Here is a 26,967-nt window from a genome sequence, read left to right as displayed (position 1 = left end):
GCCTGAGTAAAGATGGAAGGTTAGAGTCACAATTTAAACTTTGCAAGCAGCTGAGAGATCTATGGTTATAGAAAATATTCACTTTTCACCTTGAAAAGTCTAAGATGTAGTTTCTTGTGATGTCGTGACCAAACATCTGCTTAAAGCTCTATGTGCATCCTTTCTGTCTGTCAGCAGGTGAACTGACAAAACAAGACTTGGAATTTTCAGGTATCTTGATGAGTGTTTATTCATCATTATGTTTTTAGGAAATAATTAATCTCTTCCTGGTTCCAGTACTGCTTCAAACAGTTCAAGGAAGTTCAAAAGCACAATCACCTTGGCGAAATAGGAGAAAACAGATATTCTGCACTATCCTTGCACAGATTCAGCAGAAGACCTCTGTCCCCATCTTGGGGACTCCTATCCTCAGCTAGGTTCTGGAATGTGCAATTTGTTTTATTAACAATTGCCACTTACAAGACTCATTAGAAACCACATAAATAAGGGTGTCCACTTGTACTGTACTCCTTTACTCTGAGTGATCACCAAGCATTGCATGCTAGCAGGCCTAAGGCAAATTTAAAAGAGCACAATCAAAAGAAAGCTAAAAGTCTTCCACAGCTGAAACTCTTGGGGAATGTGGAGTAAAAAATGTATAAGACAAGCAGGACTTTGTGAACATGAACAAGTGCGATTCAGACTAACTGTAATCATAGAACGATAGAATGGGTTGGGTTGGAAGGGACCTTAAAGATCATTTAGTTCCAACCCCCCTGCCATAGGCAGGGACACAACCCACTAGATCAGGTTGGCCAAGACCCCTTTAGGTATTGAAAGGCCACATTAAGGTGTCCCCAGAACCTTCTTTTCTCCAGACTGAACATCCCCAGCTCTCTCAACCCTTCTTCACAGGAGAGGTGGTCTGGACTTCTGATCATCTTTGTAGCCCTCCTCTGGACCAGCCCTAACAGGAGCTTTCTTGTGCTAGGGGCCCCAGACCTGGACGCAGTTCTCCAGGTGGGGCCTCACAAGGGCAGAGCAGAGAGGGACTGTCACCTAGTGTCACCAACTGTCACCCTGCTGGCCCCCCTCTCTTGATGCAGCCCAGGATGCAGCTGGCCTTCTGGGCTGCAAGCATGCACTGCTGGCTCATGTTGAGTTTTTTGTCCACCAGATCCCCCAAGTCCTTCTCTGCTGAGCTGCTCTCAGTGAGTTCTTCTCCCAGTCTGTACTCGTGTCTGGGATTGCCCCGACCCTGCTGTAGCACCATGCACTTGGACTTGCTGAATCTCATGCAGTTCATATTGGCCCACTTCTCCAACCTGTCCAGGTCCCTTTGAATGGCATCTCTCCTTTCTGTTGTATCGACTGCACCATTCAGCTTGGTGTTGTCTACAAAGTTGCTGAGGGTGCACTCAATCCCATCATCTGTGTTATTGATGAAGATATTGAAAAGCACTGGTCCCAAGACAGACCCCTGAGGGACACCACTCATCACTGGTCTCCGCCTGGACATAGAACCCTTGACCACAACTCTCTGCATGCAGCCATCAAGCCAATTCCTTATCCACCAGATGGTCACCCTTTAAATCCATATCTTTCCAATTTAGATATTAAGATTTCATGTGAGACCATGTCAAAGGCCTTAAACAAGTCCAAGTAGATGACCTCGGTCAGTCCTCCTTTGTAAGCTAATGCAGTTACTCCATCACAGAATGGTTTGCCCTTGGGGAAGCCATGCTGGCTGTCTCAGATCACCTCCTTGTCTTGCCTTAACATTGCCTCCTGGAGGATCTGTTCCATGATCTTGCCAGGCTCAGAGGTAAGGGTCACAGGTCTGTAGTTCCCTGGGTCCTCCTTTCTACCCTTTTTTAAAAAAATAGGAGTGATGTTTCCATTTTTCCAGTCACTGAGGACTTCACCTGACTGCTGTGATTTTTCAAATATGATGGAGAGGGGCTTGGTGACTACATCAGCCAACTCCCTCAGGACCCTGGGATGCATGTCATCAGGGCCCTTGTAGTTGTTAAGTTGCATCAGAAGGTCCCAAACTTGCTCTTTGCTTACAGTGGGAGGGACTCTGCTCTCCCAGCCCCCATCTAGAGGTTTGGGGGCTTGAAGGATGTGGGAAGCTTGGCCATTAGTGAAGACCAAGGCAAAGAAGTTGTTGAGTACCTCTTCCTTCTCCATGTCTGTCAAAACCAGTTCTCCATCTTCATTTGGCAGAGGCGCTACACTTTCCCTAGACTTTCTTTTGCAGCCAATGCACCTGTAGAACCCCCTCTTGATATTCTTTTTATCCCACGCCAAGTTTAGTTCTGTTAGTGCCTTGGCTTTCCTGATCTCATCCCTGCAGATTCAGACAGCATGTCTGTACTCATCCCAGGGCACATGGCCCCATTTCCACCACCTGTGTATTTCCTTCTTTTGCCTAAGTTTGACCAGCAGGTCCTTGTTCAGCCATGGAATTTTCCTACATTCCTGTCCTTGTTTCAGTTAGGACAGAGTTAATTTTCCTCCTAGTAGCTGGTAGGGTTCTATGGGGCTACTTGAAGCTACTAGGAGGAAAATTAACTCTGTCCTAACTGAAACCAGGACACTTCCCTGTTTGATTTATTACATATGGGTAATATGTACATATTTATTACATATGGGTAATTTCTTGTGCTCTAAGAAAAATATTCTTAAAGAATTGCCAACTCTGATCAGATCCTCTGTCCCTAAGGACAGCGGCCCATGGGATCTCGTCCACTAATTCTTTGAATTGTAATACAGTACAATGGAGCCAGTACAAAGTCTCTGAAGCTCATGATATTTTCTGCTAGCTGCTGGTTAATTTGGGTGGAAGACACCACCTCTGAAACTTCTGTAGTACAGAAGAGTGTGGAGTACTGCACTCCACACAACACACAGCAAGGACAGGGATGTATTTACAGAGAGAGCACAAAATAAGGTGGCAAAGGATCTGCAGTAGTGAAGTCAGTCTAACTGTCCAGTGTAGCTGCATGTGTAAGAGCAGGACTTAAATTTTGCTTTGCAAAAAAATCACTCAGAGATACAGGCTCCTGAAAGGTCCAAAGCAGAAGCTAACAAAGAGATCCAAATTTGTAAAGTAAAGGGAGATCCCTGCTCCAGAAATTAAGTTTTAAGCATAGACCATGCACTGACACCACAAATCCTATAGAAAACCCAAGAGCATCCAGAAAACAAATCTCCAACATTTGACTTTGACCACTGTGTTCATGCATTCACACACAAAGATACTATCCAGCATTTGTAAAAGACATAGGAAAAAAGATTAAATGGATTGCATACCAGTTGAGAAGGCATTCAATCCCCAATCAAACTGCATGCATCTTGGATGAGGCAGACAAAAACAACCAAATTCAGGTGAACATCTCAGGGAAAAAATGCACAGTGATGAAGCAGGAGAATTATGTAAATGACGTGTTTATTTACTTGAAAGTGGATAAAACGTACACTAACTAGTGAGGTGCCAGAAATGGGTGGTATCAGCACTGAAAGGAAAGCCACAATCCATGGACAGTAAAATAGATTAAACTGAGGCTCCATGGTGTATCTATCATGTCTACTAAAAGACTTAATTTATCTATCTTCAGATTGCATAATTATATCATCAAGGTAGAAGGCACCTATCCTTTCTACACTAAACATTAAAATACTAGCAGTGGGGACTTTTTGGCCTTAAGACAAGCAGAATCTTATTAGCACGTGACAAAAACAACTGATGATGAATTTGCCCAGAGTCTCAAAGGAATACTGAAATGCAAAAAAGCAGACCTGGTCTGTTACAATTCACAACACACAACACCATGAAGACTTCTCTTACTGTAAGGAAGCTTTACATTAACTAACAAACTAATTAATTTAATTTTATAAGAATTTTATTTATGATATTAATTAATGAATAAATTAATAAAAAGCAAGTTTGATTTGTTACACCTAGCAAGAAAAACAAGCCAACTAGCTCAGCGAGGGGAAAAAGTGTTTTTCTGTACAGACCCAACAGGAGTAAAATTAATAGAACAATGCAGTTTTCCACTACAGCAGAGAAGCCTGGGACAAGATATACAGGATGAGACACCCCAAGATCGGCACACAGTAATGCAAGAATGAGAGTGGTTACAGATATCTGACAGCAGAAATTCTGGTGCCTCATAAGAGCTCAGTGGTTTATATTTTAAGGATTTGGACTTCTGTTTTAGGTTAATTGTATCCACTATGGAGGATTTAAAGAAAACCAGTTACAACTTCCTTACAGCTAGATGTTTCCCTATTTCAACATCTAGGCCAAAACTGAGAACCGAGTAAGAGTAAAATGAACCCATTGTTTCACTAAACAGAGCCTGTTGTGAATCAGAATCACAGGCCCATGTACTTTGATAGCATGTCAGGAAAAAAATAATCTGGAGACAATACTTTCTTATAGTGTAGTGTAAAAAATGTAAATACAGAGAAAGTGTGCTGTGCTACCTATGTACTTAACACATGCCTAATCATCACAATCACTGGAGGATACACTCCATGGAACAAATAGGCTGTGCAGTCTGCATGAAGGTTTTCTTTCTTACAGCAATACATGCATGCAGGTATACTTGCTGCTCTGTCTATGACACCCTTCATATGTAATTTCTCACCCAGGAGAATATACTATATTTATGGAAAAATAATAAGAAATGTGCAATACATCTGTGGATTATGTTTTTTTGTTTTGTTTTGTTTTGTTTTTTTTCCTAGCATTCTTTAGACCAATTTCTTTAATTTTAGAGGATTGTGGAAATATGAAAAAGTTTGACTACAGTGCAGGAAAATATGAAGAACAGATGCATTACAAAAACTAATTCTAATAGCACACAAGTAGCATTTTTTCAGTTTTTCCAGCTGTTGTGGTTAAAGTAGTGATGGCAATCACAAAGGTACAAATTAGCAGGTAAAGTCCATAAAAGAACAGAAAAGTTTAATAGTGTACCAAACCTCTGAGGATTAGAATGGAGGAAAGTTTTGACAATACCCCAGGACATCTGCGAGGGAGAACTGGTTAAGTAACAAGAAACATTTTTTCACTAAAATAAATGGTTTTGTTAAGTTAGCAATAACCAAAATAGAATTATGCAGCAAATATATTGTTGATCACTACCACCAACATTTTTCAGTGTTCAGCTATGGAGTAAAGGTTAAATTCCTTATATTTTGAGTTGCAGTTTTGTTGCCAAGTGTAAAATATTTAAGTATTAAACCTGTCATTATTCTCCTGCTGTTCTGGTCTGATTAGATCTTATAATATTAAACAGCAATTCATTTTATTCCTCCACATCACAAATCCAGCTGAAGGAAATAAGTGGCTGATAAAAGATCTCTGAGAACAGTTATAAATGATTCACTTTACAAGAATAATAAAGCAGCTATGCAGAGCTGAGTAAACCCTCTGTACATTGCATATAACTAATTTAGTTAGAAACCTTCAGCAAATTGCATTCAATAATCTTCACTGTCAACCTGCTGTTCCCCAAACTTTTAAGCAGAAACTTAACTCTGAAATGCAAATGTTTAATTAGTTTTCAATAGTGAGGTTTATTTTTACTAAACTTGGTCATCCGTCTCGATTATTTTTTCCATTTTTTATAGTTAACAAGTAATTGCCATTTCAGGAGATTTCTTTCTGCTTCTTTCTGCTTTGCATTTATGCAAACTTCACTAGATTTGATGTTCCTCTGCTGTAAGTTTAGCCCTATGCCATGCTGATGTCCTTCTACAGTCAGCACACTCCTCCTCTAGAGGGACCCACTACAAGGACACTCTTTAGGGACACATGGTAGGGACCCACCAACAGTCTTTTTCTCTGGGGACAGATGTGGAAACCTTGAGGGCTGAGATATGAGGGAGGAATCTGGTACTAAGCCGAATCTACAGGACATCATTTACATACATATGTAAGTGAAAGGCAATGCTTTGTTATCATGCTATCATGCTTTGTTTTGATGTACATAACTGATTGCAAGGAATAGGAACCATTGGTGTAAGAATTTAGATATTTTACGGCTCTTAGATCTCAGGTGTGATGCACATGCTGTCCCAGAAGTGAAAAAACAATAGCAACACACAACCTTGGAAACTGAACAGCAACAATCTCTGTGTTTGGTTCTTATGCTGTGCTGAAAATAGTGCTCAAATTCAATAATAATATTAGAAACACTTTTCCATCCTATATGTATTCTGCCTCCTTTGTGTATCTAAGGAATGCGATACATCTCAAAAGTTCAGACAAAAATATAAAATGATTTGTTTATTTTTCCCCATGGCAGCAAATAACTGAAAACATTTGAAGCAATTTCTTTCTTCCATTAAATTCAGTCTAAATAGTAAAAATATCACAGCATTAGTTACTGAATTGTTTTCTAACACAGTATAGCTCATCATTGGGCAAATGATGTCATGGCCTGTGTCCGAGTAGAAGATTAGACTTAGAAGATTTGATTTTTAATGATGCAAACATTATGCATGGTACATGGCACTTTACCTCCTAAACCTAGAGTCTGAGATGAGAGCCGCAAAGTTTTCTCTCATTTCTCCATTGCCTTCTTGTTCTGACTGTCAGAGTGAATTTGTCTAAAACCCACTGGCTTTAGTAGCCTGGGCAGGCTAGTAGAAGAACTCTCCATGCCATGAGATCACTCATATGCTCCTGGGGCAATCTGGAGGACCATGATGCTGTTATTTTGGATGAATGCAAGCAAATTCCTCCAGCAGCCCTTTCCACCTGATTCTGACAACCAGAAGAAAGACCTTACAGCCTTTTATATACATAAATACACCTCATCAAATGCTCAGACACCACAGCACAGACAGGTAGACTCAGACAGTTGTGTACTGTTAGAGGGGAAATGTGGGACATTGTAGATGTACAGGGGAAATTTGGTGGGCAGGTCCCACCAAAGCTCTTGGCCCTACAATAGTCTTGTTCTGCCATCAGATGAAGATGTTGCTGTGGCCACGGGAGCTGACCCAACCAACAGATAAAAGGATTTTCAGGGAGTGTATGGAATACAAAGCACTGGACTCTGTTGTCTCTGTCTTTAAGGGACTGTTATTACAGTGTCACAAGCAGCGCCTGTTTTGGCTTAGTCCCTCACAACGCAATTGAAATTTGCTGAAAGTAAAAGAAAAGTAACCATTAATAGGAAAATGCATCATAATTAGTAATTGCTTGCCAAGTGTGTAATTTAGATACCAATTTGGAACCATGAAAAATCTGTAGTAGAGCAATGATCTGACAGAGTTTAGTGTAGGAATAGATTGTATACTTGTTTTTTTTCCAATAGGAAGGAAGAATTACTACCCCATTTGTTCTGAACATGCACCAAATATAAGATCACCTCCCTTTCAAACCAAGCTTGGTTAAGAGACAAACAAGATATAACTTCCTCCATGTAAAAGTGATCCTCAGCACAGTAGCCAGTTGCCACAGGGATGGCATAGAAAAGAAATTCTATGCAAAAATGAGTTGGTGGCCTGAGTCCAGTTGCATTAGAAAGATGTCCTTCTCAGAACCAGGTGCGTTTGGCACTTGCTGTCAATCTCACTGAACAAGTTGACAAGGCCAGGAAGGGTGAATAACTGCACCACTCCCAGCAGCAATCCCTTCAGGTCAAAACAGAGCTTGCTCCACACTGATCACTGACCTTGTATTGTGGTTCAATCAGTAATTCAGCTTCAAATCATGTCAATTCAGCAGTGTCTCCAATAACAACCATATGCACATGCTGGGCAGGGGACCTTTATCATGCTTGATTTCAAGAAGTCAAACCCCTGTCATGTCTTAAAGGCAGCAAAGTCCACAAGCAGGTCCCCCAATGGGGGCTAAGGAAGGGACAGACCCCTCCCATCTTCTTGGGTGACAGAGCAACCACTTCTGTTCCCCAGCATCTCTTCCATGGGACATGTGGAATTCATGCACAGGCAGAATTGAAAGGTAAGTTTTGAGATTCATCATTCTTAAACAGAACAAATTAAGTCACCTCTCCAGTGGTCATTTCTGGAGTACCACACTCTGTTGAGTGACAGGCCCTCCTGCACTATAGTCATAATTATTAAGCTTGAGGATCATATACTCAAAAATGAATTTTTGACTGATAATATTGTTTGTAAAGAATGAGTGGCTGATGAAGCCAGACTTGCTGCTCTTAATAGTGGTTGTTCAAGAAGAAAATTGGAAGTTCAGTATTACTACTGCTTGTGAGAAACTGATTTTAAAAATAATTTATAAAGAAGTTCTGTAATTTCTAGATTCCTGAACTGGTCGTACTTTTAAGCAGCCCTGCTACCAGAGGGTTGTTTCCCAGCTCCAACAATTTCAGCTTTCTCAAATGTGCTCCAAAAACAAAGATAGGAGGCAAATTCAATCCAAATTCAAGGCTATTACAATAGCAAAAAAAAAAAAAAAAAAAAAAAAAAAAAAAAAGCAGGCTTTTAAACACTTATATAAGGATGTCTGAGAAGACATTTGTTGTCCTTATAGTCATATAGTGCTGAATGGATTGAAGAATAAACTTTCGCTCTTTGCCCTTTCAATCACTTCTCTTTTAATGCAACAATCATCATAAACACAGAGAACATTTTATTGGGGTTCCTGATATATGACATTTAATATCCCACAAACATGTTATCACAAAGGAGTTTATGGAGCAATGCATTATGTTGCTGAACTGCACTGACTTGCAAGTATACATACCAGCCCTGTTGTGAAAAGAGCAAGGCTATCATGAATTTTTGTACTACTGGCATTTAATCTGCAGTGATTTACTGTGTAAAGGTATATTTGTCAGGACACTGAGCCCTTGCTCCTTTCCTTTGTTGAGTTGTCTCATGGGGCATGGGGCCTCTCAAATCCTTTGCTTGTACATATCAATAAGAAAGGAGCAAGAAGACTAAACATTTGTCTTTATGCTTTCTCCTCTCAAGTATTCAGTTTTTTTGAAAAAGGACAAGAAAAAAAGTCTCATCCAGTAGATATCTTGCAAAGGAAAGGTAAGATAATGGAATTCATATGTCACAAGAGGAAAAATAAATAAATAAATAAAATAACTGCTAAATATCCTTAGATATGAATTTGCATAGCTTTGAATTAATTTGGTAGCAAAGATCCTCAGTGCTTTGCAGAAATTGGATCTTCATTAGTGTCACACCAAAGTAGTACCACATAGAAACAAGATTAATTTTTATTATTATTATTATTATTATTTATTTTTTTCCCAGTTCAAAGGATGAAGCAGACAAAGCACAATCCTTTATGGAACATTATGCTTCAATTTCTACCATGATCTCTGGTAATGTAATGCTATGATTTTGCATCTAGCGTTTATCTTTGCATACACACATAGACAAAAAAAAAAAAAAAAAAAAAAAGACTCCTAACAATTTCCTGCAAATACTCTTTACCCAACTAATACTCATTCTCCAAAGTTAATTTACGTGATGTTGACTACATGTAGAGGGATACCAAAAGAAGGGTGGATAGGAGTCATGTAAAGAAGTTCAGATAAACTGGCAAGATTTCCTACATTGATCTGAGGTCTCAAGGATTAGGTTTGGGTTGCTAAACTAACTTTATAAATCTAACAGTAAAATTAGTAGCTAAACTCACTGAAGTTCAGCAGCAAATAGTGATGTAAGTTGATGGAGGAAAATGAACTTTGCTTTCATGTTTAGACAGAAATATAAAAGCAGACCTGCAACCAGATCCCTTGGTTGTAAGGAACAAGTTCCAAGAACCAGATGGAAACAAACCTCTGTGACCCAGAGGGATTTCCATATTTCCAGTTAATGCCCATATTTTTTGACCTGGGCCTGCCTCTGTTGATGAATAGCCAACATGGTGAAGATGTGAAATGGAGAAGTACTAAATCTGACCTTTTATGATAATGACTTCTGGTGATAAGAACCCTGCTTCTCTTCTCTGATTATTTCCACAGCAATGAATAGGTTCAAAGGCTTACATTATTGAACTTTAATTAGGAGACTAGTTTGCATACATTTTAAATGTTAATCACTGTTCAGTGAGCTGGTGAACTTTGATGGGTCACAACATTCTCACCACTGGAATAGTTTGTAGCTCTCACTGCCTATTGGCACTGATGCCAGAAGCCAAATAGAATAGGACATGTGTGAACAGCATAGAAACCTCTTCAGAAGTACAGAATCACAACAGAGGTAGAGGTATGAAGCAGATTTGAATTGATCTGATTTGAAAATGACTTCTTTCTGAACTGTGCTCTGGTGTCTAGGTTTCTTCATAGGTGTTATACGCGGTCTATAATTTCAGACACTAGTTTTAAGAATGTTAAGTTGCAGCAGATAAACAGCACAGAAAATATATTTGCTATGTTATGCACACAATGAGTAGCGATACAGATAATGCAACTCAAATTATGGAGTAAAAGCTGAAGAAAATCTGTATCAGAATAATAATTTATAGACAGCTTCCATTGTTCTCACCTGTTTTTATTTTTAAAAAGCAAAATAGCTTTTCAAGGGATATGTTTCTACTTTTTAATTCAGCCAGGCTGATGAGGAAGGACAAACACTTGAAAAGTGCTGTTACACAAAGTGCTTGAAGGTAGAATTTCCTTAAAGTGTTTAATCATGCTTTCCAAAACCACTTCCTATAGTGACCTAATCACATAAATTATAGTAAAACGTTAAAGACGATGTTCAATTGCACCAAATTATGTGTGATGGTTTCTCTGAAATGGATTACTTTCTATTAAAGAGTGAACTCATTCCAAATAACCATGTTCTTTCTAGGGCCTCTGAACTGAAAGTTCATACTTTGTCACACACTTATATGGATGGACTTTTTACCTCCTCAAAACTATGCTACCTGGGAATATAACAACCACTTATATACCAACTTTGTTCTAGAAATGAATTGTTTTACTACTTCCTTAGTCCATGTGGTGAAAATGTTAAGAGTGACTGATTTCTCCAGAATTTTCTTTAAACTCCAGAAGTTTGATAGCAAGGGAAAGCAAAGCATAGAGAGAGAACAGGAGAGCATGGAGATGGGAAATGTCCCACCACTAGACCTGAGCATTATTTTCTTCCTCTCATCCCCCTGAGATGTTTCTATCGTAAACTTCTTACTCTGATGTATTATTTGGGTGACATCATGGTTTTTACTGGGTTCAAGTTTGAAAAGCCAAGGCTACCATGTTTCCAAGAACTGGTGAAAGCCAGCAAATTTTCCTGGCTGTATAGGTACTGAAGAAATGTCAGTCCAACTGCCCTCTCTGAAAACTAATGAATTGTTCTGTCTGGTGACTACACATGGAAAAGAAAGATGCATTCACTTCAATGTTGCCAACAGAGTAAAGAACAAATGGCACAGTAAGGTAGAGCTGTCAAAGGAGTTACACTGCCTCTGCATTTAAAATTACATTTATATGTAATTTTTAAAGAAGTCCATGTACTTTAATGTACACTTTAAACAACCAAGCCCAGTTTAAAACATTGAATAATAGTTTTTGATAGCAAATTTCCCTGAATTTCTGTACCATGCATTACTTCATCAAATGATCGTAGGCAAATCTTTCTGAAAAATCAGTATCAGATAGTTGTAATATATAGGAAAAGAAATACTCATGGAATAACAAAATTGTCATGCCCCATTTTAGCTGAAATTTTCACCATTCAAACACAGAGAAGCTCCAGTACATGTGAAAATTAAGCCAACACACTGGCAGGCAACCAGATCTCTGTTGGTAACCTCCTAATTACAAAGTAGTTTCAGTAGAACACTGTAATTATTAACAGTTAATTAGGACTTTATAATGTAGCTTTGGTAGCACTACTTGAACTTAATTATGAAAGAGGTAACAGGTTTGTTCCCACAATAAAGAAAGTAAATACATCATTACAGAGGAAATCATATTAAGAAATAAAATAAATCTAATTGTCATTCAGATGGTAATATAAATACCAAAGGTAACAACGGTTATACCAGATTAATAATACTTTTAAAAGCTAACACATCTAATACAATATTTGAACTGAAAAGGTGGTCACAAATTTTGTCTCTCTTCCAATTCTGCAGCTCTGACCACGGTTTTGCTAATTCCTCAGAGGAAGCTATGGAAGTTGAGTTGAATTGTTCAAGACAACCATGCCCTTTCAATCACTCAACATTTCATAGAAGCCTAAGCGCTTTATGGTGACATACTTATTTGGACCTGGTTTTCCCCATACAGAGGAAGAAATGCTGGCAGTATGACAGGCAGATGCATAACTCTACATTTCTGCATTACATTTACTTAGGTCTGGAGACATACGGAAGGAAAACAACAACAACAACAAATATTCAGCTCCAAAGCAGGCAGAGCAATGATTTGAATCAGGTCTCCAAGGCAGTTCTTAGCCTTGAGACAGAAGGTTCAAGTGCTGCAAAACATAAATTTTGATAAAATTCTGTGCATTTAAAAGCTTTTAAGTCCTGTGTTTTGATTAATGCAGAAAGAAAACAAATGTAAAGTTGCCTGGAAAAGACTTTTGCTGATGATCACTGCCATCATTTTAAAATTGAGTATCTCTTGTCTGCTCTAAGAGCTAATTAATTTACCAGACTTTTTAATCTAGCAAAAAGTAAAAGTCAGGATTTAATTCATCTTTGATGCACACCATGTCAAAGAAATGCTGGTGTAAGCATGCCTATGAGTGGTGTGGCAAATACGTCTTTGCCTTCTGTAGTCAATGGCTTCCAGTGTAACTACAACAGGCAGAGTTAATGAATTGTAAGTCCCATTTTCCCTTGATAGGGACTCCTTTATTTGACACCTCTTGGCATTTTTGGTGTCATTTTCATATTGTGTTACTTAAACACATGCTCATCTTTTACTAGACGAAGAAGTCAACATTCATTGTAAACAGTTCTGCTGTTGTGGCTGGCAGGGCAGCTATTGTTGCATATTATGCTAGCTCAATATAAACAGACCAACCTTCTAACGTGCTTTTATACCTTCAGTAATCCACATCATTTTCCAAGATGCTTCCTGACTATAACAAGCACTTCCAACGTAAGTTCTATATGGACCTGTTTTAATTATAGAGGTATTACACTGAGTGTCAAGAGACATACTCAAGCATAAGAATGCACGTAGAAACTGGTGGTAGCATTGCTACAAACCTTATTTCTGGAGATGAGCACTAGAAAAACTGCACACCTAAGCCATGTTTCCTTGTTGGTTATGCCTTATGGCATGAATTTGACCTACCTGGAAGAAGGCAACATGCCATTCAAACAGATATCTGCAAAGGTGGGTAGCCAAGAGCTCATAACCATGTAAAGTAGATGCTCCATAAGAAGTTAAAATTAAAATTTATGTCCATCAATACCTCAGCATTGGTCCCTAATTAAAAGATGTCCTCCTCACAAATACTTAAACTAGGTTGCATAGGCTTAAAAAACAAAGAACCTTTTCTATGCCCATTTGAGGAAATGTATATCCAAATTCAGTGAGGAAGGGTGACTTGAATACGGGCTTCTATAGTAATATTCCTTCCAACGTTTGTGTACATAGTAACCAAATCAAACCACTGTACCCTCTTTTCAGTATGGCTGAGAAGGTGGCAGAATACCAAATTCAGTTTTGGCTTAGCACATGGAAAAAAAGCGGGCAACATTTGTTCAGAGAGCATTCTTGTCTCATTGTTGGCATTAAAATTAAACACAGTGACAACATTAATCAAGTGAACATTTCCATTCCTCCTTGCCAAGAGTCTTAGACCTCAACTATCGAGTTTCAGGCCTCTGCAACAGAATAAGGAAGGTATGTCATTGACAGATGCACCAAATCCTAGACATACTAAAACAATATGACACTGTGATCCCTCAGTGAGCACTGTATTTCTCAACTAAAGTTAGGAATTCTAAAGTGAGGTTTGAATCTGGAATTTCACATTTTCACAGCCATTCAGGTGCAGCTGAGCAGAGTGGAGATCACTTTTCAGAGAGAGACTTTTTCCTTCCCAGATGATGACACAGCTCTATTTAGTGGCAGTATGACAGTGAAGAACCTTGGACAATAGGTCACTGATCAGATTGACAACTAATTCTGTAAAACAAGACATAATACAGAAAGCTTTAAATATTGCATTTGATCCAATGCTAGCTACCTTCACATAAGGGTTATGGTCCTGAATTTGCCCTGCATTTCAAGTAGAAAAATTGAAAGTATCAGTGCATACTGAACAGCTAGGCTTTCCTATTGATGTTGTTCATCTGATATGTTCACATAGACTATGCAGAGAAACCTGCACTCACATTTCTTTTTGCAAACAAATATGTGCTTGTTATGCTCCAGTATTGTTAGGCCCTGAAAATACTGTGCTCAAGGTAATGCATCAAACCTTGCCAAGAACACCATGTCAGCCTAATGAAGTGACATTGCTTTCAAACTGGTGTTTGTTCCTGTTAGTTGGCTGTGAATGTAATCACAGAGAGTGCAAGAGAGACTGCAACTTCTGGTCAGGGAGGTTGCCAACAGCTCACAGTCAGCGTGACAAACAGGCTTACCCCTCGCTTTTGAAACAGGCCTTGAACAAGCTGATGGGACCAGCACTGGTCTTCCACACAGTGTAAGCTCCCATGATTACCAAAAGGAATCAGCTCTTTGCACTCACAGCCTCCCTTCACAACAAAAACCTTCTGAGTTTCCAGAACATTAAAGGAGACAATCTGAAAATTTGGCTAAACGTTCTTTCCAAACAGCCTCAGGTCGCTCTATTCCTAATCCAAAGTGAGGCAAGCAGACAGCAATAAGCACAGTATGCAGTCTGCGCGCTTCTCTTAAGGCAATTATAATGCCAAGAAGGCACAAAACAAATGAAAGAAACTCATGAAAGAAGACTCGGAGATTAATGGACCGTGGATAGCTACCTACACTCTGTGCTACATTATACTAGTCTTTTTCCACTTTCATTATAGGTTTCCTGCAGGTGTGGCTCAGGCAATAGCTTAAAGACAAGGGATGTTAAACTTTCTGTTCCTGCTGCTGGAAACCTTTTCAATGCAATTTCTTCTACTCCACTGACACGTAAGTAAGCCTCTCTGAGTATTTGGAAAGTACTTCACAGCCTCACAAGATCCACAGGAACAGATCACAGAATCACAGAATCACAGAATAGTCTAGGTTGGAAGAGACCTCCAAGATCACCAAACCCAACCTCTGACCTAACACTAACAAGTCCTCCACTAAACCATATCCCTAAGCTCTACATCTAAATGTCTTTTAAAGACCTCCAGGGATGGTGACTCAACTACTTCCCTGGGCAGCCTATTCCAGTGACTAACAACCCTTTCAGTAAAGAAGTTCTGCCTAATATCCAACCTAAACCTCCCCTGGTGCAACTTTAGCCCATTCCCCCTTGTCCTGTCACCAGGCACGTGGGAGAATAGACCAACCCCCACCTCGCTACAGCCTCCTTTCAGGTACCTGTAGAGTGCAATAAGGTCACCCCTGAGCCTCCTCTTCTCCAGGCTGAACAGTCCCAGCTCCCTCAGCCGCTCCTCGTAAGACTTGTTCTCCAGACCCCTCACCAGCTTTGTTGCCCTTCTCTGGACTCGCTCAAGCACCTCCATGTCCTTCTTGTAGCGAGGGGCCCAAAAGTGAACGCAGTACCAGAGCCGAGTATAGGGGGACAATCACTTCCCTGGACCTGCTGGCCATGCTGTTTCTTATGCAAGCCAGGATGCTGTTGGCCTTCTTGGCTGCCTGAGCACACTGCTGGCTCATGTTCAGCTGACTGTCAACCAACACTCCCAGGTCCTTCTCTGACAGGCAGCTTTCTAACCACACATCTCCCAGCCTGTAGCGCTGTTTGGGGTTGTTGTTCCCCAGGTGCAGGACCCGGCACTTGGCCTTGTTGAACTTCATACCGTTGGCCTCGGCCCATTGGTCCAGCCTAACCAAATCCTCCTGCAGAGCCTTCCTACCCTCGAGCAGATCGACACACGCACCTAACTTGGTGTCATCTGCAAACTTGCTGAGGGTGCATTTGATCCCCTCATCCAGATCATCGATGAAGATGGTAAAGAGGACTGGTCCCAGTACCGAGCCCTGGGGGACTCCACTAGTGACCGGCCTCCAACTGGATTTGACTCCATTCACCACAACTCTCTGGGCCCGGCCACCCAGCCAGCACTTAACCCAACGAAGCATACGCCAGTCAAAGCCATGAGCAGCCAGTTTCCTGAGGAGAATGCTGTGGGGAATGGTGTCAAATGCCTTACTGAAGTCAAGGTAGACCACATCCACAGCCTTTCCCTCATCCACTAAGCGTGTCACCTTGTCATAGAAGGAGATCAGGTTTGTCAAGCAGGACCTGCCCTTCATAAACCCATGCTGACTAGGCCTGATTGCCTGCTTGCCCTGCAACTGCCGCATGATGACACCCAAGATAATCTGCTCCATGAGCTTCCCTGACACCAGGGTGCAGAATTCACAAGCGTTCAGGCTGAAGGATGCACTCACATATCTCAGTCATGAAAAAGAAGAATGTGATTGCTCCATCTTTACACATCTATTCCTATATCATCAGGTCCTTCATTCTTACCTTGTAGTTCAAATACAGCTTTCAGACATTCCAGTGACATCATATCCATGAGGAGCAGGACAGTTGGCTCAAAGTGGTTCTTGTTCCCTTCATATTGAAAAGAAAAAGAGGTTTATCCTTTGCTCATCTCCTTGTTAAGTTCCTGCTTATCACTTTGGTGTGGAGGGGCATTTCTCTAGGCCCACCACTTTTACTAGTACTGACAGCAGGGTATCTTTTTGGTTATTTGGTCATTGTTTTGTTGCCACTTTGTTGGGTGGATGGACAATACAAGTGTTTTGCATGTCAGGTAGAGTGTCCAGAAATGGCCACAGAATGCATAAAGAGATCTTATTTACAGGCAATATTATGCCTTAGCCTGCTGCTGCTCCCTGCACATAACTGTATTCCAACAGAAGGAACAAGGTGCTCTGGGTGATCTGACCAAAAATCCTGATTCTTAAAGGGACTGACATGCATTGAAACTGATCTATTAGTCATATATGTGCATAATTTAGGAAGTCCAGTCATAGGAATATATGAAGCTTACTGCTTTCAGATTGGCTAGCTGGAACTAACCTTTACACTTTCTCTACAAAATTGTGATGCACTAAAACTCTAAAAACATGAAGTCTACAAAAGTAGTACACAAAGTCTGATGCAACAGAGAAGGGAGTTCTGGGGAGAACTGTTCATGGAGGTTTGTAATATAACACTCCCAATGATCTGTCAATACGACTTTTCTAACCCAGTGAGCATTTTTGTACTCCATCCTTTCTGCTGTTGTCTTATCTTATGCTTATCTGGCAAATGCTTCACCATACAATTTCTTTGTTTTTTAGTTCTGAGTCAGTACAACACCTAATATAATGAGAACAACAGTTGACTATGCTGGCAAGACACTAGTAGTTGTAACACAGTGATGATTTCTCATTAGTTCTAATACATGCTCAGCCTCAAAACGAAGTCCATACCTTTGTGATACTGTTTCTCCACCAGTTCATGATAGCAAAAATCTAGACTGAACTTAAAAACACTGGATCCTTTTGTATTACCTCAGGACCTAGCTCAGGATATCATAGAACCATAGAATCATTTAGGTCAGAAAATACCTTAAAGATCATCAAGTCCAACCAACAATCATCCCATCACTAAATCATGTCCCTTAGTTCTGTGTCCATATATCTCTTAAATACCTACAAGGACTCCACCACCTCCTTGGGCAGGCTGTTCCAATGTTTGACTACTCTTCCCATGAAGAAATTCTTCCTAATGTCCAATCTAAACCTCTTCTGGTGCATCTTGAGGCTGTTTCCTCATGTCGTACCACTTGCCACTTGAGAAAAGAGACTGACACCTTCCTCACTGCAACCTCCTTTCAGTTAGCTTTAGAGAGCAATTATGTTTCTCCTGTACTCCAGACTAAACAGCGCCAGTTCCCTCAGCCATTCTTCATATGCCATGTTTTCTAGTCCCTTCACCACCTTCATTGCTCTTCTCTGCACATGCTTGAACAACTACACAAATTTCTTGTAGTGAGGGGCCCAAAAGTGAGCACAGTACTAGAGGTACAATCTCACCAGTGCCACATACAAGGGGGTAATCACTTCTTCAGTCCTGTTGGCCACACCATTTCTGACACAGGCCAGGATGCCATTGGCCTTCTTGGCCATCTGGGCACACTACTGGCTCACTGCTGGTACAAGACAGTGTTTCATACCTCTCCCAGTGCTATCCGGCTTGGCTGATCACCATATTTTATAAGCTTTTTATACCCATGCTTTTGCAGTGGTTACATCTTTCTTCCAAACTATCCAGAGTATTTTACAAAATGTTTGTCTTTTAGAAATACATAGTTTTTAATATCTGAGTGGTGTAACATAAGTACCAACATCACTTTTAAAATCACTATGTGCTGCTTCAGAAACAAGTCCTGTCTACTCAGTTGAGGGTAACAATTTTATTACAAAAGAGGTGTGTGCTTTTCTGATTCCAATATGTTGCATTCTACTACATTTTTAAAAGAAGAAAAGTAAGAGATTACCCTTTCTAATGAAAGAAAAACTGTATGTGCCATATTCTTATATAAATGTAAGTCAGAATAGCTCCACTGATATCCTATGGAGGGTAGCTATTCCTACATAAGAACAATCTGTTCCAAGATTTAGAATAGTCTTGTTTGATCACAGAGTTTATACTTTATGCATAGAAAACTTAAGTAGTTCCTTTTCCAGATAAAACATAACTATTTTTCAACACATGATATCGGAAAAGATTTTCCCTAAACTATTTGTTTTTAAATAGAGGGACCAACTTGCAGATTTTCACAAGAACTGAGACTTTCAGTTCTAGCAGACAGAGGGTTTTTACATGTTGACAGATAGATAATATTAATGGTCAAAATCAAAGCAAATTTCATGTTTAGTTTGCTACACTAAAGAGAAGAAGGACTTTTAATAAGAAAATATTTTTAATAGACTTTTCAGGTGAGATTCCACTGTTATCAATATAAATTCAACATAAAGCAATGAAAGCAATGGCATTTTTTGAATTTATAGCAGCATCCAAGGAATCAATATGTGACCCAAAGAGTTTTACGGCTGCACTTTGAACAAGACTAACTATGAATTTAAAACTAGATCAAAAATCCCATTGACTATGTCTTCTAACCCAATTAAATAAATCCACCTCCACAATATAAATTCTATACCTTGAATTCTAGAAAAGTTTTATAATTTTGGTCTGATATCTGTGGCTTAACCTCATCTCTCATTTTAAATACAGACTGTGTAACAGTCTCATTTTGCCACAGACAGTGGACTCATTACTAAATCTTCTCACCATCTACTCACTTTATTTACAACAGCACACTGCTCCCTAGCTGCCTCTTCCAGTAACAGTCAACTCAGGTACAGACAGATATAACCAATATTGCAGTGAGATGCATAAATTGAACATTACCTTTTTCTGGCTTTGGTAAAATATGTTTCAGAACCAAATGCAAGGGACTTTTCTGACTGCCTTCCCAGTCCTGCAATGGGATTACCCCAGTGAGGGTTTTCATTTCCTAATACTTAGTCATTGTGTCACTAGCACATCATCAGTTAATAATAATAATAATAACAATAATAACAATAATAATAAAATCCTTCAAATATTTGAAAAAAATCCCATAGCAAAGTCCATTAACATAATTCCACCTTTTGGTATACCAATAACAGCCATGTTTAGTGGATTTTTTCATATGTGTAGGTGAGTAGGAAGGTTGGTATATAGATAGGTTGATAGACGTGTATATATATATATATATATTTGTTCAGCATTTTTATATTGTATCAAATCAGCTGGGAATTGTCTGCATTTAACAGTTTAATGCAGCTTGTTGTCATTCATGTAGGCAAATTAATTTACAAATTAATGTAAATGAAAATAAATCACATATTATACCCAGTAGAAAGACCACTCCTTATATAATTCACTAGTCCAAGGAAAGTGCAATGTTAGTAGTGTTCAAATCTCATAAAAACTTTGGAGAGGGGAAATGAACTTTCCCCTCTGGTGCCTCCCAACTGGTTTCCACTGAATATGTTTGGAGTAGGACACAATTACCTTAGAGAGTTACAGAAGAAAATATTTTAAGAAATTGCATGCTACTTTGTAACATTAAAGACATTATTTTCCATTAGCTTTCAGTCAGGCCCTGAACATCTTTCCTTTCTCTGCTGTTTTAGTGTGCTGAAAAGCTGATGCTAGTATGGGCGAGGGTAAGTGCCATTGTTCACTAGAGAAGAATATGAAGTTTTCTAACCTTGAAATTGGGATGCAGCTAAAATGGACCTCATTTTTACTTTCTCCTTTATTTTAAAACCCATTGTGATCTCCCATCTAACAGGACAAGTTCAATTTCCCTTCAATTCAGCACTGTTACTATGGACCTGAGCAGAATTAATAAATCCATCTCTAATTTATTAACATCTTTCACAGTTCTCTATTCAACCAGGTTGCATGGCACATTTTTAAACAATGATTCTGTCATCTGGAATGAGATACAAATAATGCACAAAACAGGATCAGAGTGACTGCATTTAATGACTGAACTCCCAAGAAGCTTTATGGCAGGCATCACAAATACCTTCATGTTTCACCACAGCTGAAATAAACCACTGACTCGCATGTGACAGCTGATCCTCACCTTAATTACCAACATCTTTAAATCAGAAAAGCTTCATCAAATGAGGGGTCTGCACATCATTGGATTAAAATATATAGCTCTTGAGAGAAATCCACGGATCACTATGAACTCAAATCTTTTACAGGGGTCAGAAGAGGAACAGAACCACAAAATATATCCTTTTACTATCTAATTTTGTATGACAGTCTACTATTGAGATTATTCCCAACCACACCTTTTTCTGTGGCACTTTGAGCAGCCGTGGTCTTCTCCTTGAAACTAGTCACTTGTCCATATACGAAGTAAGAAACTGGCCTCCAGTTTACTCAGCTATTACACTGCCAAGAAGAAAGAGAGGTCAGGACGGAGTGAATGAAAAGATAAATGTTAGTAAAATACCGTGATATATGATTTTTATCCAGGATCAGATGTTTTTCCCATACAGTTTCATTCCCATTAATGATGTGAAAGCAAGCACCAACAAAACAAACAAGATTTTTGGAGAGCAATACAAGTCAGAAATGAGCAGAATTACCTTGTATTCTAGCTAATTCACAGTGATGGTAAGTAAATTCACAGTGATAGTAAGGTTAATATATTGCTGGTTCAGCAGCTGCATTTTATGTTCTGCATAACGGACTGCCAGGTCCCTTTGTTCTGCATGCCCTAAAACAAAAAGCCAGAGAGAAAGGTGTTACACTAAGTGTTTGGGAAGGCACAGTACCCCTGTGGATAAAGCATGGAGTGGGCACTGTGTCTGCTAGAAGCATTTACTGAGAGATTCAGTAGTAAGAACATAAAATCCAAAATCCAAAGTCATTTTTTACATACAGATTGTCCACTTGATCAATCTACTTCAAAAAATAAAAATAATAATAATAAAAAAAAATAGAGGTGCCCACTATGTCTCTGCAGCCAAAGTGTATTGAAAACAGATCTCAGTGTTCAAAAAAGTGGCTTTCAGAAGAATAATATAGGTCCATCAGTCCTGCAATAAAACAGGGTATAAGTGTTAAATAGTGAATTTTTAAGTTTTCTTCTTAAATAACAAAATGAAAATGACAAATACAAGCAAAGGGGGAGCACAGGTGGGGGCTGGGGTGGGGGAAATCTCTTTAAAATGAGTGATAATCATCACAGAGGCTATTAGTCCTTTGTCTCTTCTCAAAAGTTCTGTACCATTCCATTCTCTGACACTGGAGGAGGTGATTCATCCAAGCTGCATAGACAAACATCATTTCCTAGCATACCAAACCACATTAATTTTTCACATATTTATATACATAATACTCCAGAAATTCTAGAAATTCTCCATGACCTAAGCTCTGATTTTCAAAGAAACTTCAGGGGATCCAACACTAATGCCCCACCAAATTTCTTGGAAGTTCAACCTCAGGGCAAGATAGCCAGAATTAATGAACTGATAACCGCAGAATGGTAGCATTTTCAGGGGCACTTCCAAAGCCAGCTGGCCAGTGCTCGTTGCTTGTAACTGAAAAACTGCAGTATGATTATGTTGCTGTGCTTTGGATTAGAAAAGATAATATTCTAGGGGTTCTCCCTTGATTCACTTTCCATCCTTTAGGCAAAATATAGAGTCCAAGTCAGAATTCCTCAACTGTTAGAGATCAAAATATTTCCCTCCTCTCCCCCATCTGAATGTAGGCATAAAGGTAACTCTTGACAGTGTTGCTGGGACAACCTTTCTAAAGACATGGCACACTGACAGACATGTTTTCCTTAAAGCCTTGTCTCCAATGAAAAAGAGAAAGATTTTTCATTCATTTCACTGAGGACAGGGCTTCACAATCTTAATTTTGATAGCTTCTCGCAAGCACATTTAGTGTTCTGGCTGCTATGTTCCTTAGCCAATTTTTGTGTGGCAATAGCACATACTCATGACAACGAACAGCACTGGTCTTATATTGGCTCTACCAAAACTGACTCAACTACCAACCAGGCCATCTGTAATGCCATAATGAAGCCTGATGTGTGGAAGACAAAGTCATTGCAACAGAACACTGCAGACTGAAGGAGCTGAATAGAGCCATGAGGACAGTGAAAGGGGAATCACAAGCACTGAGAGGCGGAAGACAAAAGAACAGGTCATATCTCATCTCTCTACCTGTGCCACACATTTTGGTAATATGAAGAACTCATGACAAATCATCCGTCATTTATTTTTTTTGTACATGGTGAATGCCAAATATGTTTGGTTGCTGACCTCCGGCAGTAATGAAGCAGTACAAGAACATACACTAAAAAGAAAGAAAACAGTGGCAGGAGCACTTTCAGTCTCCTTTTTCTTGATTTAAGAACTCTTTCTTATTTTTAAAAGAGGAAAAAAAATATATCTGTGTGTGTGTTTCATAAAGTTTAAAAATGTGACAGGAAGCTAGACTTGCATTTTAACATTTTTTACTTGTTCTGCTGTAACATTTTGGTCATGCATTCCTTGCCTTTATTTGCTTTCTTCCTTGGATGCTGCATGCACTTAGCTATAGTAAAAAACTTCCTAATGCTACAGTAAGCACAAGGTACTGTGATGTAAAAATAAATAAGTAAAAAGACAGAAAGACTTGGGTAACAACTAGTTCAAGAGCAAGCAGGCAGCTCCAGATATACTCTGGAGACACACAGTGTTTCAATTTGCAACACACAAATTCCAAATGAAAGCTCAGTAATTAGAAGCTAATGAACTCCCCACACCTAAGATGTGAGGTAAGGGGTATGTTTTCCAGGAACAACATCACTTGGGACATCAAATCAGAAAGAATAAATTAGAGCAAATCCTCACCACCGATGCTTGAATTCACCAAGTTGTGCAAGGGAGAATTTGTGGCAATATGTCACACAATCTGCAGCCCTATCAGGAACAGAAGAGTTTGTCCAAATGAGAGGAGAATATACCATAGAGAGGTCAGGGAGAAGGCAAGAGAGAGGGAAGGAAAGAGGAACACTCTCCTAACATCATTTTGGGGTGCTAATTAACAACAACCTTTGCTATTGACATAGACTTAGAAGCTACTAGAGAATGGGTGATGTCCCACCTACACAGAGCAGCAGTTCTACAGGGCCAGGACACCCCAAAGGAGATGAGGATCCTGTTGCATTCAGAAGCATGCATGAATGAACTCATCCATGTCCCAGTGACCAGACACACACACAAAGAACTGTAATATTTCCCCCGTTTTCCAGTAATCAGGAGAGACACTGAAGCCCTGGCAGCAGCTGCAGAGCAGAGGATGCAGACTGCTGCACAACTGTATGCCATGCAAAACAGCTGCTCGATGCAGTTATCTGCAACATCTGCGGGGAGTGGGGCTCACTCCTCTGTGATGCAGCTTGTCACTGCTTGCTCACTGTCGGAGAAAAGCTAACATTTTTAACAGACACAGTAACAGAAGAGTTAGAATAAGAAAGCCTGAATGTTTAATCTGCCAGAAACATATGAGAAGAGCAATCAAATCTGGGATAAATAGCTCCGAATAAGGTATGCTTGATTGCTTTAGGCCATGCTGCTTGTCAGTCTTTTAAAATTCAAGTCATTACCAGATGCTGATCTGCTATAATATTGTGATATTTTATCTGATTACACTTATCTGATTGTGTTGTATCTGCTATTTGCCTTCCTATTTTTCCATGTATATTAAATGCAGGTGGTTTTATTATTCAGAGAGCTAGAAAGTGTTGACTGCTCTGAATATAAATGGTGATATTATATCATTACCTTGCTCTGAAAGCAGAGCCATTCAGTATGTAAATCATATGCAGGGTACCTAGTGGAGATACAATAAATCATAATGTCTTAAGAGAGAAAGCAATGAGGAAGAGATAAGGAGATAAAAATTTAAGGCATTGTTAAAGAAGGATAATATTCATAATCCTATTTAGTTCTTGCAAACCATCATTTGTTGATAGTATAACCTTTATATTCAAAACTTTTTTTAAGTTCATTAAGTATCTCTTGGTTGCCACATGGTTACCTCATTATCAATAATGGGACTGAATAAAATACAAGATCACCAGCCAACCAAGCATTTTAGCAGTTTTCTAAAGAATGCAGAAGGGGCACACACATTTCTGCAAAAGCTCTGCAGACCCTTCCTCTTCCCAACAAATTGCTCAATCTGGGTACAGGGCTTCAGGACTACCTGGAGAAATACACAGAACACACTTACATCAGGTTAGGGTAGCAAGGCAAAGGGACTTCATCTTAGATCAATATGCAGATATAATAAAGATAATCTGGGATCACCTTTTACTTGCTAGCAGAATTGTTTGTGATAAATTTCATGGTGATAAATTGAGAACGTGATCTGCAAGGAGGTGTAGAAATGTTACAAAATCACAGACTGTCTGAGGTTGGATGCACCTCTGGAGATCAGCCAGTCCACCTCCCTTGCTCAACTATAGTATGTTGCTCAGGACAGTGTGCAGTTGGGTTCTGAGTATCTCCAAGGATGGAGACTCCACAGCCTCTCTGGGAACCTATTTCTGTGTCCAAAAACCTGCACAGTATAAATGTGTTTCTTATGTTTAAATGGCCTTTCCTGTGTTCTAGTTTGTGCCCATTGGCCCTTGTAGTGGCACTGTGCACCACTGAAAAGAGCCTGGCTCTGTCCTCTTTGCACCCTCCCTTCAGGTTTTTACAGACATTGACAAGATCCTCCCTAAGCCTCTTCTTGTCCAGGCTGAACAGTCCCAGCTCTCCCTCCTTCTACCATAGGTGAGGTGCTCCAGTCCCTTGATCACATTGGTGGCCTTGCTCTGGACTCTCTCCAGTGTGTCCATATCTCTCTTGTACTGGGAAGCACAGGACTGGACTTGACACTACAGATGTGGTCATCTCCAGGATGGTTATTCCTCCCCTTTGGCAGAAGTGATGTCAAGAACCCAAACAGGCTGCAGCAGAAAGCAGCCCAGTAGCTCTGTCCACAGTTTAAAGAAAGAATGAAAGCTGCAATCCTCAGGCTGTCAGGCAGGACTCACCCTGAAAAAGTCACTTACACCCTTTGCAGATGGCTGCCATTCTCTCACAGGGGAACAAGACTACCACCCAGCAATACCCAGCAAAAAAATACAAAGCAATTGCTAAATTCAAGATGTTCTGTGTTACTGAAAGGAACATGTGGTCTCCTGGCTGGATGAATGCCCCTTTCATTCATGGTGCAAGTGCCTCTCCCCTTGTTGTTGACTATCAGCTGGAGGTGTTCGGGGACAAAAGTTAAAAGTTCTTAGCCCAGCACCTTGTTTGCTGGACTCTATAAGAAAGCGTGGGAGTGCGGCATCTGTACGCAGTGTGGCAATGCTGCACCCAGAGACTGTTCTTCAGGAAATCAGAACAGCAGGTGGTACAGAAGGCAGCTGGGGAAAGCCTACCAGGCCCTATAATTAAAAGACAACAGACTCCAACTTCTCTGAAAAAGAAGAATGCAAAAGGAAAAAAACAACAAGAACAAAAAGGTGCACAGGGAACTGGGTCTCAAGGTAACAGCTAGGGATGAGCTGCACAGAAACCCGGAAAAGTCAAGAGGAAAAACAATCAAATAAAAAGCTGAGCATGGAGAAAGACCCACAGCTACTGAAGTTTAGTTTAAGCTTGGAAGGAAAAGCATAAGGGCAACAAAACAAATGCAGGGATTAGTAAAAGGTGATAGATTTAATAAGAATAAAGATGGCTTGAAACTGAACTGAGGGAATGGTGCACTATTATTCTAGGGCCATCACACACAGTGTGAAGCTCATAGTGGTGTCTGTTTTAAGTGCACAGGCAGTCCGGCTCCACCAGAGGCAGATGTAGCAGAAGTACTCTTCTCTTTGTAAAAAAAATCACCTTCAGAAAGCAAAACAAAGAAGACTGTGAGAAGGAGAAAGAAGCTACACATAGTCCTCAGTACCTGGATAAGAGCCAGAGGAGCAAATTACCACCTTAAATACCACTTTCCCAGATACTCACTGATTCATCTGCCCATATGATTTTTAGCATAGTGATATGGATACACAAGTCTGGACATCAAAGGAATGAACAGCCAGTTTGCTGGAATAAATGTGATTTTCTCATGAACAACACTAAATATGTTGTTCATACAATTTCTCTGCCTGCAGCCATTTGACACAGGGAAATTCTTGTTTTGTGTTCATATTCCAAAAGCAAGCTTTTATCCTTCCCATCTGTGGAGAAAAGTTTGAAGATGTTAGCCCAAAGTTAA

General features: G+C 39.8%; 1 long non-coding RNA gene across 1 annotated transcript in view; it reads left to right on the top strand.

Moving 5' to 3' along the window:
• The first annotated feature begins 24,085 nt into the window (after positions 1–24,085).
• LOC118156641 overlaps positions 24,086–26,967 on the top strand; it is a 36,284-nt gene continuing 33,402 nt past the window's right edge. The window contains exons 1-2 of the long non-coding RNA XR_004746361.1: positions 24,086–24,248; positions 24,440–24,442. This is a non-coding gene — a long non-coding RNA (uncharacterized LOC118156641). The remainder of the gene's footprint in view (positions 24,249–24,439; positions 24,443–26,967) is intronic.

The sequence above is a fragment of the Oxyura jamaicensis genome, chromosome Z (genome assembly GCF_011077185.1).
Source record: "Oxyura jamaicensis isolate SHBP4307 breed ruddy duck chromosome Z, BPBGC_Ojam_1.0, whole genome shotgun sequence".
Taxonomy (NCBI): Eukaryota; Metazoa; Chordata; class Aves; order Anseriformes; family Anatidae; genus Oxyura; species Oxyura jamaicensis.
This window is presented reverse-complemented; position numbering and strand designations above follow the sequence as displayed.